This window comes from Lactuca sativa, chromosome 9 (assembly GCF_002870075.4).
Source record: "Lactuca sativa cultivar Salinas chromosome 9, Lsat_Salinas_v11, whole genome shotgun sequence".
In the NCBI taxonomy this organism is placed as follows: Eukaryota; Viridiplantae; Streptophyta; class Magnoliopsida; order Asterales; family Asteraceae; genus Lactuca; species Lactuca sativa.
The window spans coordinates 184028746-184042055 of record NC_056631.2 but is presented as its reverse complement, the minus strand read 5'-3'; positions in this window follow the sequence as shown (position 1 = coordinate 184042055).

The following is a 13310-nucleotide window of genomic DNA, read 5'->3' as shown; positions in this document are numbered from 1 at the left end:
AGGACTATGTTCCATTTATTTGTCTGCATGATATCTTGAAGAATAGAGGATTATATGATCCCATATCTAAAGGACGCGTCAGAGTTCGACAGCGGCTTTTGAGAGCTACGATTACTAATCAGGTTTTACTTAAAATTATAGTTATTAGACTAATCCAAGTGGGAGACTGTTGGATTAGATGTCTAAGCCCATAACTATAATAGGTATGTACTTAACCTGATAGTATCATGGTCCTTTTGGGTTGCCTTCACCAGAGCAATCTGATAGGATGGCTATTTGATAAAGAGGTTATTTCTTATTTATTAATATATTATAAGTATAGTATATTAGTGGAGAAATCATATTGTTTAATTAGTACTGATCAAGAATTAATTTGGAATTAATTTAGTGATTAAAAGAGAATAATTAAATTAACGGGGACTAATTATGTAAATTAGTATATATGTGGTTTGGGCTATTGATCCATGATAGACTAAGTTTATGTGAGAGTCCATGAAGAGTTAGTCCATATGGGTTATTGGATCAAAAGCCGAAGTGTATTGATTAGGGTTTCCAAGTGACCCTTGGAATCTTACATTATATATATGTAACTCCTTGGCCAAAATTGGTACACACAAGTATTCTAGCAAGAGTATAGCTGAGTTTAGGTGCCTAGAAGCTCTCTTTAATTGTCCTCCAGTTGTTGGTGGTGTTTATTACTTATTAGAGGCATCATACTTGAGGTGCTAATCTATTGAAAGGCCAAATTCAACAAGCTATAGCAAGAGGTAATCTTCTAACTATTTTTTTTGATTGTTGGGTCAAAAATATGGTTTATACTTTGCTTTTCTAGGAAAATATATTTTTCTATAATGTAATATGTAATTTTGTGGTTGTGTACGGTCGTACATAGGGTTTGCGGCTGTACACACGCATACGGCTGGTGTCTCATATATATAGGGTGAGGAGTCATGTGAGTGTAAGGCTAGAGGAGAGAGAGAAAGGAGAGCATATTGTAGAGAGAGAAAGTTAGAGAGAAGAATAGTGTGTGAGAGAGAATCTTATGTATGGAGCATCATTCATATCTTTGAATACATCAGAAGATTCATATTATTCTTCTTCTCCTTCTCTTCTATTTTGAACTGACATCATCCGTTTGATTGGGATTCCGCACCATGTAATGGATCTGATTCCTTTCCTAAGAGTATAGCCTTCATATTTAAGGTCCTGATTTTCCCTTTTTAACAAATCAATTTGTTCACGAAGAAATTTAATTGTAGCTTCACAAGATGGAGTGCATGAAACTTCATTTACTGGAATGGATGAGGAACCCATTTTTTAAAAAAGTATTCCCTTTGACTAAAAACTCAAAAGTCAAACCTAAAAGTCAAATTTAAAAGGTCAAACTTAAAAGTCAAACTTCAAAGTCAAACCAAAAAGCTAAATTTGAAAATTTTAATGTAAAACGAGAAAGTTAAAATTTAAAGTCAAAGGTGAAATTTTAAATAAAAAGTCAAAAATTAAAAGTTAAAAATTAAAATCTAAAATTTTGGTTGAAAATGAAATTTGAAAATAAAGGAAATTGATTTTTGGGTAAAAAATATGTCAAAATGCGAAATTAGGAACCGAAAGAGAGTCATTTTGAATCAAATTTGGGGGGAAAGGAACCTCCAGCAAGGCGAATGAGATGGTAAGGTGTTGGACTTGAGAGAGGTGATTGGAACAGATGACACCACTGGGGAATCAGTAGCAGAAACCAATGGCGGTCTGTAGACAACCTCTTCATCTTCGTCTTCAATGATAGTCTTCGAGCCAGAAGTAGACCCAGCTTAGTTATCAGACGACACACTAAAAGATTTGAATAGAGATGTGTAGTCAAATAGCCAATCTGGACCCACCCTAGCGTTTGTCTCATTGTCTTCAAGCCAGCGAACATCGAAAGACTCCACGATTTGCTTCGTCTTCTTGTTGTAAACCCGGTAAGCAGTACAAGCAGCGTATCCGACAAAATAGCAATCATCAGCTTTGGCATTGAACTTTGGGATGGATTCCAAGTGGAGAAGGTTGCAAGGACAGCAAAATACTCGGAAATGGCTGACAGATAGCTTGTGTCCATAGAGAATTTCATACAGTGTTTTCATCTGGGCTTTGTTGATCAGGACACGATTTTGAACGTAACAAGATGTGTTGATCGCCTCCGCCCAAAAGAAAACTGGAATTTTAGAATCACAAAGCATCGTCCTAGCAGCATCTTGTAATGTCCGGACAGAGCTGAATTGACGCACGATCCCTTTCTCAGCGCAAAAATGATCAAGAACAGCGTTCTTGAACTCTGTTCCATTGTCTGTACGAAGCGCTTTCACTTGGTTATTGGTTTGGTTCTCGATCATCACAATGAACTTCTTGATAAGATCAGCGATCCCAAATTTTTTGGACAGAAAGAATACCCACGTGAAACGAGAGAAATCGTCTATCACAACGAGACAATACGAATTCTGGTTGATGCTGAGAACGTTGACCAGACCAAATAAGTCCATATGCAACAATTGGAGCACCTGATTGATCGAGTTCACCTGCTTTGGCAGATGTGGTTTCCGATGATGTTTTCCTTGAGCACAGGAAACACATTTTTCAAAAGTAATAAAATCTCTGACAGGCAGACCGCGGACCATTTCGTTCTTAGCAAGACGATTCAGATTCTTTGCATTTGCATGGCCAAGTCGACGATGCCACAACGATGCCCATCCTGCTTTGATTTTACGAGAACCCATTCCTCCGGGATGACAATGCCCGACTTTAAGATCAAACATTCTTTATCGGTGAAGTGTGTCGAATAACCTTTGTCACAAATTTGGGAAACACTCAACAGGCTATGCTTTAACTCGGGAGCATAGTTAACATTCTCAAAACATAGCACTCCATTGGAAACGGTTCCTTTCTGAGTGATCTTTCCTCCTTCTCCGCCCACGAATGAAACATATCCCCCATTAAATGTCTGAATGTCGTGCAGTTGGGAGATATCTCCAGTCATGTGCCGAAGAATACATGGTAGATGTGCCAGCTTCGTGCGGTGAATTCGCTATAAACTCATCTGCGATCTGTTCAGGAAAGAGAAGTTTCATTAGATTTTGAGTGACAGCAGAAGCGTCTTGATTCATGAACTCTCTTTCAACTGGAGTTAGAGGAGTAGCATCAGCATCTGGAGCAGATTGATGTGTTGAGGACTCATAGTGTGTGAGAGAGAATCTTATGTATGGAGCATCATTCGTATCTTTGAATACATCACAAGATTCATATTATTCTTCTTCTACTTCTCTTCTATTTTGATCTGACATCATCCGTTTGATTGGGATTCTGCACCATCAAATGGATCTGATTGATACACAAGCAGATCGGGGACTTACAGGTGGTATTAGAGCTTGGATTGTATCAGTCAATTTTGTCTAATCTGGAGCTTATTTGATCTTATTTTGAAAAGATTTTTGCATTTTTGGATAGATCTCTGAAAAATAAGGGGGGTTTCTACTTTGCATCTTTCATAAAAACGAGTTTTTGATCGAGTTTTGGAGCAAAAATGGGTGAAAAACGTCGTTTTTTTCGCGAATCTGTTGAAGGTGTGCGGCTCGGGTGTGCGGCCAGGGAGTGTGCGACTCGGTGTGCGGCCTCGGCTCTTCGTTCCTCGTCCATTCAAAAAATAAGGGAAGGGAAATTGAGGGTGTCGGGATCGAACCCGGGTCACCTCGCAACTAAAACAAGCAACTTACCAGCTGAACCAACTTGTCACACGTTACCCTCCTCCCAAATTTAATTCAAAACGCTTTCTTCTCTCGGTTCCAAGTTTCGCAATTTTTTCTCTTTTAACCCAAAATTCAAATTTTTTTATTTTTAAATTACTTTTTCTACCAAAAAAAATTAATTTTTAATTTTGACTTTTTGCGTAAAATTTTGACTTTGGCTTTCAAGTTTGACCTTTGACTTTTTCGTTTAACTTTTAAATTTTCAAATTTAGCCTTTCGGTTTGACTTTTATGTTTGACTTTTCAAGTTTGACTTTTTAAGTTTGACTTTTAAAATTTGAATTTGAAGGTTGACTTTCTCGGTTTTTAAGTCAAAGGACAATTAAAAAAAATTATTATAAAACTAAGTTCCGCATCAATTCCGGTAAATGAACTTTTATGTACTCCATCTTGTGAAACTACTATTAAATTTCTCTAAGATCAAATCGATTTATTAGAAAGAGAAAATGAGGACCTTAAATATGAAGGATATACTCTAAGGAAAGGTCAAAAACCCTTAAAGGCACAACTAGAGGCCAAAACTAAGGATTTCTTAAATTTTCAAGAAGAATATAGCAATAAATGTGAAACTTATGACTATATTAAGAGACAACTTGCTTCTGTGACTGCCGAGCTTGACACATTGAAAAAATTTTTGAAAATGCATATTTTAATTTTAGAAAATATGATGTGTCAAGTGAGGTCGTTGCCTCGATGATTGAGAAGCAATTAAAATTCAAAGATAATCAAAACAAGGGTCTAGGGTATCACAGTGTGCGACCTACTTTTAATGACAACTATAACCCATCCCTTGAGACCAATGAAAAAGAGACACCTGCTCAGTTTGGCCCACTCCCTAAACCTTCTTTAGCTTCAGTTAAGACTAAGAAATCAGTGCCTACTGAGGTTATTAAGGTGAATGTTTTTTATGCTTCTACTTCATGTGCAGGCAAAGTAGTAGAGGATGAGAACAAGGAGAACTCTACTGAACAAACAAACTACCCCTTGAACTTTGAATATGTTGCTTCTAATCAACCTGCTGTTGGTAAATGCAGGCCTCCAAAACAAGCAAATCAAAGTGTCTGTTGCAACTGTGCTACTGGGAACAATAAGAGACAAGGCAAGGGCACGCCACCAAGGGCAGGATGAAACAACTTCATAGTGAAGAAAAATACATGTTTTCACTGTGGAACACCTGGACACATTGCCAGAAATTGTCCTAATCGCGCATACGTTCCCTACTATGCACAAGGCTGGCAGAATGTGCCAAGAGGGAGATTTTCCAAAAGAAACCCCTCAAGGTCACGTTCAGACAATGACGACTGGAATGCCATGAAGGGCAAGTGTCCAACTCCCAAGAACAAAAAGGGAATGCCACCCAAGAAGCAAAATCCAAGAGATGCTCTCGTGAAGCCAAAATCAAAATCATCTCGGAAGCCGACTTCGAGTTCAAAATAAGTGTTGAGGCACCCATCGGATCGAAAAAGAAATGGGTTAAACCCAACTACAGATGGGTACTGAAGGTTTAATCTCCCAAATCATCTAATGATTCTAATATTTCATCATCTTCTGTTTGTGATAAGCAGGATATGTCATGGGAGAGGGTGCCTTGCAAAGATGACAAAGGCGACCCAGTTTCAAAATGGATTGGGTTCCAAAGACCAACTGATCCCGCTCTGTGTCGGAGCGGCTATGGAGGCAAATCATCAGACTTCGGTTTTTTGGTAGTGGCTGTTCCAGGCACATGAAATGGGACATCTCTCAACTGTACAACATTCAAACCTTTGTTTGAGAGTATGTGTCTTTTTGCGGGAAAGGGAAGAAAGAAGAGGATCACAATGGGGTTTGTGCTTAATGATGTGAAGAATTTTCGGATCTGTTCTGAGATTATGCATGTTGTTCTCAGACCTTCTTGATGCAAATTCAATCGGTGAATTGTAGTTTGCGTTTTCTTCTCTATACTCCTGAGTTTATCTAACACTATTTCGTTTTAAAGACAATTTTTCAATCTTTTCTATTTTTCGTTAGTAAGTATTGTTTGGGAAGTGATATCAAGATAAAGTGATAACGGGCAGTCTAAACATGTGTAAGGGGCTGAATCTGAATTATCTAGACTCTGTGTTCAATGTGCTGGTAGGCACGAAGGATTTGACACTGTGGATTTAGATAGGATAGTTTGGACTGACCATGCGACGCTCGGGTAGATTGAGCAGTGAGATAAACATGGGAACCCACAGGTTACACTAAATTAATACGCATCTAGAACTGTGGCTTAATTTTTCCTTGATGTACGGACTTATGTCCTTAATTCTGGTTCTGATAGGGCGATTGGGGGTTCTGATAAAGTAGGTATGTTGAAAATTATTTTCTTGCTTTCTATCTGTCAGTCATATGTTGCTTCCTCTGCGTGATTGGAAGAGATCCGACCTGGAATGCAACACATGCACCTCTCTTTCTATGCACCTCCTTATCTATGAAATTCTTTCTATCTGTTAGACATATGTTGTCTCCTCTGCGTGATTGAAACATATCCGACCTGGAACACAACATATGCAACATTCTACCTCTCAATCCTACTATCTCTGTTAGTCATATGTTGTCCCCCTTGCGTGATTGAAAGAGATCCGACCTGGGACACAACATATGCATCTATCTCTAAATTTGAATTCCTTCTTAATAATTGTTTACTCACCTAAAGTAAGGAGTCCTTAGGAAGTTCTTGATAACCAGGGTATATCGGGAAGTGGGGAACACGTTCTAGTGCAACTAAAATTGAACCATTTAATAGGTTGCCTATAGATCTCATTGCTTAATTTAAGTGGACAACAATACTCATGGTTGTCGTCAGCTAAATGGTTTATTTGGAAAAGTGTTTCAATATCCTTCTTGTTTAAGTGGACCACAATACCAGCAATTGACAAGATCTATTCATAAAGGTGAAGGTATTGATAAACAAGTTAAGGTTGTCTCACAACTTTGATCCCAAATATTTTTGATTTTGTTAAATTTGTTCATAGTTTTCCTCTATGCACAAATTTAGGGGGAGAATTAAAAAAAAAAATCAAAAATCAAACAAAAAAACTCAGAAAATTTCAAAAATAAAAAAAAAACAGAAAAATTCAAAAATCAAACAAAAAAATCAGAAAATTAAAAATCAAAAAATAGTGTTATTTCTGTTTTATTTTTTGTTCAGAAAAATCAAAAATCCAAAAAATATTGTTGATGGGATTAAAACAACTTTTAATCTATGAAGATCGAATAGATCTTGAACAAGTATATAAATATGAAACAGCAAAAACGCAATAATATGAACAAAACAGCTTGAATCAAACGTGTCGAATGATTAAATAAAATCCTCAGAAGAGCTCGATTAAGAACATCAACTGTAGAGAATTAGAAGATTACAAGAACAATGAAAGAAAAATGTTGTACGTTGTATCAATCGCTATTTCGACAATCTCTATAATCTTAACCTAATATGCATGCAAGCATTAACTTAAATACTATACATAAAAGGCTCACGGTTGGACAGGCCCAAACCGGAGAATACAAGGCTAATCTAACGAGCCCAAAAGACGCAACATCAATTAAAACTTCAGCCCTACAATCTCCCCCTTTGCGTCAATTTGGAGCGAGACCTTCACTTTTTACTTGGGCCGGCACCTGAAGCTGGTACCTTCTTCTTCACGGTGCTAAACAGACACTTGGTTATGGAGGGGATGGTCTGTCTAAACCGGATGTACCAATTTATCATATCATTGAAGTACTTGATGTCATCAGCCGAATTGTCCTTACACCGCTTGATGATAAATAGGACGTGTTCCAAGCAAGTTGTGGTGTAAAGGTGCTTGTCAGCTAAAGCGAAGAGACATTTCTGTCCTTCGGCTCTGGTGAACATCACTGAGTTTCGCCTCGGATCTATCTTACCCATTTGCATTGTGTTTAGATCACTGGCCGATCCCACTGGTGCTACTTTCGGTTTCTTTTTGAAAACAGTGGCGACCTCCTGATCCATTTGGGCAACCTCCATGATGTAGCAAGCCAACATCCTTTTGACATGGTCTATGATGGGACCATATTCAGATTCATTTGTCAGCAGGATATTGTACAAGACTATCCAGTCATGAGGATTCAGATTCAGCAAATCCGCCAGGGTGATGATGTGAGCAGTTCTTGCAGATCCTCGGATAAGCTTGAACTTGACATTTGTAAATCTCCCCACGACATAAGGCTTCAGCACCCGAACATTAACAATCTTCTGGGCGCTCCATGTGAGGTATTGAGGGCGAGCGGCCTCCAGGTAGAAGTCAATGAGCTCCCTGTCAAGCTCATCGTTCGGATGCGGGACTTCAAAAATGTTAGAGAAGACGTGGAAGATGAACGCCTTTCGAGTCAGCGGCATATCGAACTGCGAATCAATAGTGTTGTTGCAGTCGAACGATATCACCGGCTCGAGCCATAGAATGCTTGGAGTCTCTATGGCCTCTTTTATCATGCGATCCCTGGTCCAGGCAGGGAAGAGCAACTTCCGGCTCTCAAGGAGATCGTGGGCTTCTTTTTGCTTTCGTTCGGCTTCTTCAGCCTCACATGCCACACGACTGGCATCATCTTCAGCATTGCGACTGTTCTTTCTTTTTAACATGTCAGCAATGGTCTCCTTGTCTTCATCTTCATCTTCATCTCCTCCCTCTGCTATGTTTTTGCCCTTGTTTTTCACACCCGAACCCGAGGCATGACCAGTTGGGGGTGGTTCGGTTGTGTGAGTAGCTTTGGAGGAAGGAGGTGGTTTCGATCCTTTCTTCTCATCTCCCCTTGTTTCGGAATGGACACGAAACTCGGTAGGCCTTCAATTTTGCTTAAAAGGTCCATGGCCGGGGAGAGCTTTTCAGCGAGGGTACGCCTCACCGAATGGTTCAGGATGGGGTCATGTGCTTCCAGGATGTTTGATAATGCGGCGTGGACATCCGAAACACACGATTTTATGACCTCCCTTTCAGATCGAAGAGCTTCCAATTGTTCTTGAGAGTTGGAAAATTGTGTGCTCTTGACCTTTAGGGCGGTTGTTTTACTCGCCAAAACGTCCATTAGAGAGTTCTCAGCTGCAAGATCTTCTTGAAGCTTTGCCAGGCGGGCATCAATGGAGGCACGGAGTGCAGAGTTGTCGTCGCTGATATTTTGTCTGAGGGTAGCGAACGAAGTCAACTCCGTCGAGACGAACTTGGCCAATTGCTGAACAATCGGTTCCAGAGTTGTCTTTGTGGCGTCGGCGCTTTCCTGCAAAGATTTTAACAGGACAGTAGCGTCGGAGAATAGTTTATCGACTTTTTCGGTCGCTGCCTCACAGGCTCGGGTGGAGGCGTCGATGGCAGCAGTTGCTGAGGCCACGGAATCATGTTGAGCCCTGGAGAAGGCGTCAACGATCTTCTGAAGGGCAGCTTCAGACAAAGATGACTACTGGTTGGAAGAGGAGGCGAGAAGTTGATCAATCTTCTCGTTAAGGTCTTTGAGATGCTTCTTTGTCACTGGAGCATCATCCTCCTCATCACTCTGAACTTGAAACGGACTATAGTAGACCGAATCGAAGTTCATGTGATCACCACCAAGATATTGATCACCGCCATCGGAGGCGTCTTCTGGAGATTGAGGTGGTGGTGAAGCTGGGGGTGTTACGGGTTTTGTTGGTTCAGGTTGAGTGGGTGGAGGGTTAGTTTCTGGGGGTGGTTGTGTATGAGTAGGATGGGTGGTATGTGTTTCGGTTTGTGGAGGTTCGGTTACTGGAGGGGTTTCGGTAACTGGTGGTGTTTCGGTGGATGTGGTGAATATGGGTGGAGGTATAGGAAATGAGGTTGGGGGAATGGTAGGGTTTATGGTGGGAATGGAAATAGGAATTGTTGGTGGAGGTGAAGGAATAGGAGATTGATGAAGTTCCATGTCAGGGGTTGGGGAACGAGGTGGTGTGTTGCCTCGTTGAGGAGATTCGTCTCCTTGAGATCCTTCAGAGTCCGAACTCCCACCTTCGGATTCGCTTGAAGAGGAGGGAATAAGGAGCTTTCGCTTCGGTTGGGTTTTCCTCCTTTTCGGTTGTGGGGACGGAGCAGCCTTCGGTTGTTTTCGCTTTTTGGGAGAAGGTCCCTTTGGAGCTTTGGACACTTGCTTCCCCTTCTCTGCCTTTGTGCCCCTGGCCACCGGTTTATCGGCATCATGAATCGATCGCAGCATGTCCGGTGTCAGTTCCCTCGGACCAGTTGGCCTAAACTCTTTGATCGTCCTGATCAGTCTACTATCGGCGGGAACATCGGCATACATTGACTCCGGGATAGAGCCAATGAATGAGAATTTTGATGCATCGGATACGATGATCTTCTTGGTATGAAACGTACCAACAGAAGACATCGATGCACCATCGGCAGTTGGAACATTAAACTTGTCCATGGCCCATCTTGTAATCAAGATCCAGAACCGGGCCAACGACACCTCAGAGTGTCGGGAAGAGGAAGAGAGGCTCTGAATCAGATGTTGCCAAAGGACAAACCCATAGTCCAAGTTTATCCCATTGTATACCCCATACATTATTGAAAGGAAAAGACGACTTGCACCGTCAGATCCTGAGCTCCTCTCTGACAGCCCCTTGAAGAGAACTGTAAATAACCCATTCCACTGGGGCGGTAGGCAGGACTTCTTAAACTTGGCGACGGAGGTGAGAACCTCTGTGTAGCCCATGTTGTAAAACATGTTGTACAACATCCCAACCGGAATCGTCTCCGGGTGAACTCGCGACGGGTCAGCAGCAAACCCCAACATAGTGCAGAAACGGGGGCGAGAAATCGAAGTCTTGTGTTCTGCCACTTCGAAGAATACCCTGTCGACGGCCTTGTCGTAGTAAGCCGTCGCGTAGACCTGAGATAAGGCCACCATTGGCACCGTTTCAATCCGTGACAATGCAGGAGCAAGCGGGGAGTACTTGAGACATTCGATGACCGGCGACATATAGGAATCATACGCCAGTGGATTCAGATCAATGACTAGGCATTGCTGAGGACGGATTGGAAGAATCTGAGAAGTAGCATGGACGGAAGAAGATTCAGCCATTGTTGCAGGTTGGAGAAGAAGATGAACAGTGAAGTACTTTGGAGGTTTTTGCTCTTTAGAAAATCCAGAAGCAGTAAAAAGGTAAATAGTATGGTAGACGCCCTTTTATAGTGAGGAATTGGAGAGAGAAAAATCGTTTGATATCTTTTATGCGATGATCACGTAGGAGAGAGCGTGTCAAATTCCTAGGATCACGCTACCCAACAAGCGCCGTATCAGAGAGAGAAACCGTTTCCATTTCCACACGCGCGATTAATGCCAGAGAGATGACGCTTGATAATCGCACACGCGTCCATAAATGTCAGTAAAAGCGCGGCCGTTTCATCTTCACACGCGCCCACTTTTTACTGTGGTTTGAAATTCAATCCTTTTAATCTCCCGCCGAGTCAGCAACCTTTCATCTTATCCCTTTTTAAACGCCATTTTTGAATTAAATTGCCACGTGGATTGTTTTTGACCACAGCTCCATAATTAACCAAGAAAGTAAAATCCAGCCTGTAAATAATTAGCAACGGAATTTGGGAAAATCAAAGATTTTCGTGAAAAGAGTGTAAAAGAAAAAGAAATAAAGCAACTCTTTTAAGGATATTTTGTGATGCCAAGATTGACATGAAACTGATGATCCCGGGCACGAATCTCTTCCTTCAAGGTCAAGAGAGACCTCAAAGTGTTAGTGTGGAATCCCGTTAAATTACGATCAAACATTTATTAATAAATGTTGAAAGGCTTCTTTTAATTAGGCTTATTAAGGGTGGTATCGCTTTGATTCATCAATACAATTCTTGATATAAGAACGAAAGTGAACAAAGTACTTGTGAGACCAGTGTAGTCTGTTGAACAAGTAGGTGGAGTTGATTTTGTTTTGGCTTTGATTAATATGAAATCTCATATGAAAATTTAAAACTGGATTCCTTGGGAAGAAATGTTATGGTGTGTAACAATTTAATGGGAATCACTCAAAAGAAAAGTTGAGATTTCATGAGGGTACATTCGTCAATTCATTGGTGAAATCTTGATCAAATTAATTGGTCACCGTCAATTCGTTGGTGTTGAATTTTGGGTTTCACTTAGGTCGTAGTGGCACGAAACTAAGATCATAAACACAGATGTTGTGTAACCATAAACCTCAGTGGTAGTCTGAGAGTCTCAAGGGTTACGTTGATGAAACGAATGTAATGGAGAAGGATAATGGGGATGGTGTAAGAAAATCTAGTACCTCTGCTGCGAACAAAAGGACCAAGCAGGAAACTCCTAACTCATGTGAGAAAAGAGTGAGGTAGCTCATGATTAGAATAAATAGATTAGCCTTATTGGGAAGACAAGGTTTGTGTATACCAAGTCATGAAGGCTATTATTCAAAATCGTATGAGGCTTGGGACACATACAGCAGCATGCTTCTAGGGACAATTAAGTAAGTCATCAAATATATCCCATAAACAAATGAGCACACAAAAAAAAATTAAAATATTTTTGGAGTTTTGATAATTACAAAAAAATTAGGACTAAAAAAAAATTTTCAAAAGAAAAAAAATGAAAAACCGAACCCGAACGTTCGGTTGGTTTCGGTTGGAAAAAGTTGAAAAACCGAACCCGAGCGTTCGGTTGGTTTCGGTTCAAGAAAATTTTGAAAACCGAACCCAAACCTTCGGTTGGTTTCGGTTCTGGAAAATTTTGAAAAACCGAACCCGAACCTTCGGTTGGTTTCGGTTCTGGAAAATTTTGAAAAACCGAACCCGAACCTTCTGGAGGTTTCGGTTTTGAAAATTTTAAGAAACCAAGGAGTTTAGATATGCAATTTGGAAAAACTTTTACACAAAGAAAAACAAATTTTGTACAAAGAAAATATACAACTCAGAGGAACTACCTTTGAAGTAATGAGCGAGTCAGATGGTTGAACCGAATCCGAACGTTCGGTTGGTTTCGCTTCTTACGTTTGAGTTTGAGAGGTAGTGTGGGGTACTGACTCTGATTCCATCATACCAAGCCCTTGCAATATTTTATTGAATGATGCTTCAGGAAGAGCTTTGGTAAAGACGTCAGCCAGTTGATCAGTGGTTCTTACGAAGTGAACTTCGACATTTCCATCTTCCACATGATCTTTGATGAAGTGATACCTCAGTGCTATGTGTTTGGTTTTAGAGTGTTGCACTGGGTTATGACAGATCCTAATTGCACTTTCAGAGTCACAATATAGTGGGATCTTCTTCATATTGAGTCCATAGTCGCGAAGTTGACTCTGGATCCAAATCACTTAGGATGTGCAGGATGCAGCGGCAATGTATTCCGCTTCGTCAGTAGACAGTGACACACACGTTTGTTTCTTGGATTGCCAGCTGACCAACTTCCCATCAAGAAATTGACAGCCACCAGTTGTGCTTTTGCGGTCGAGTCCACATCCTCCAAGGTCAGCATCAGAATAGGCTTGAACGAAGAAGCCTGAATTGGATGGATACCATAGACCTAAGGA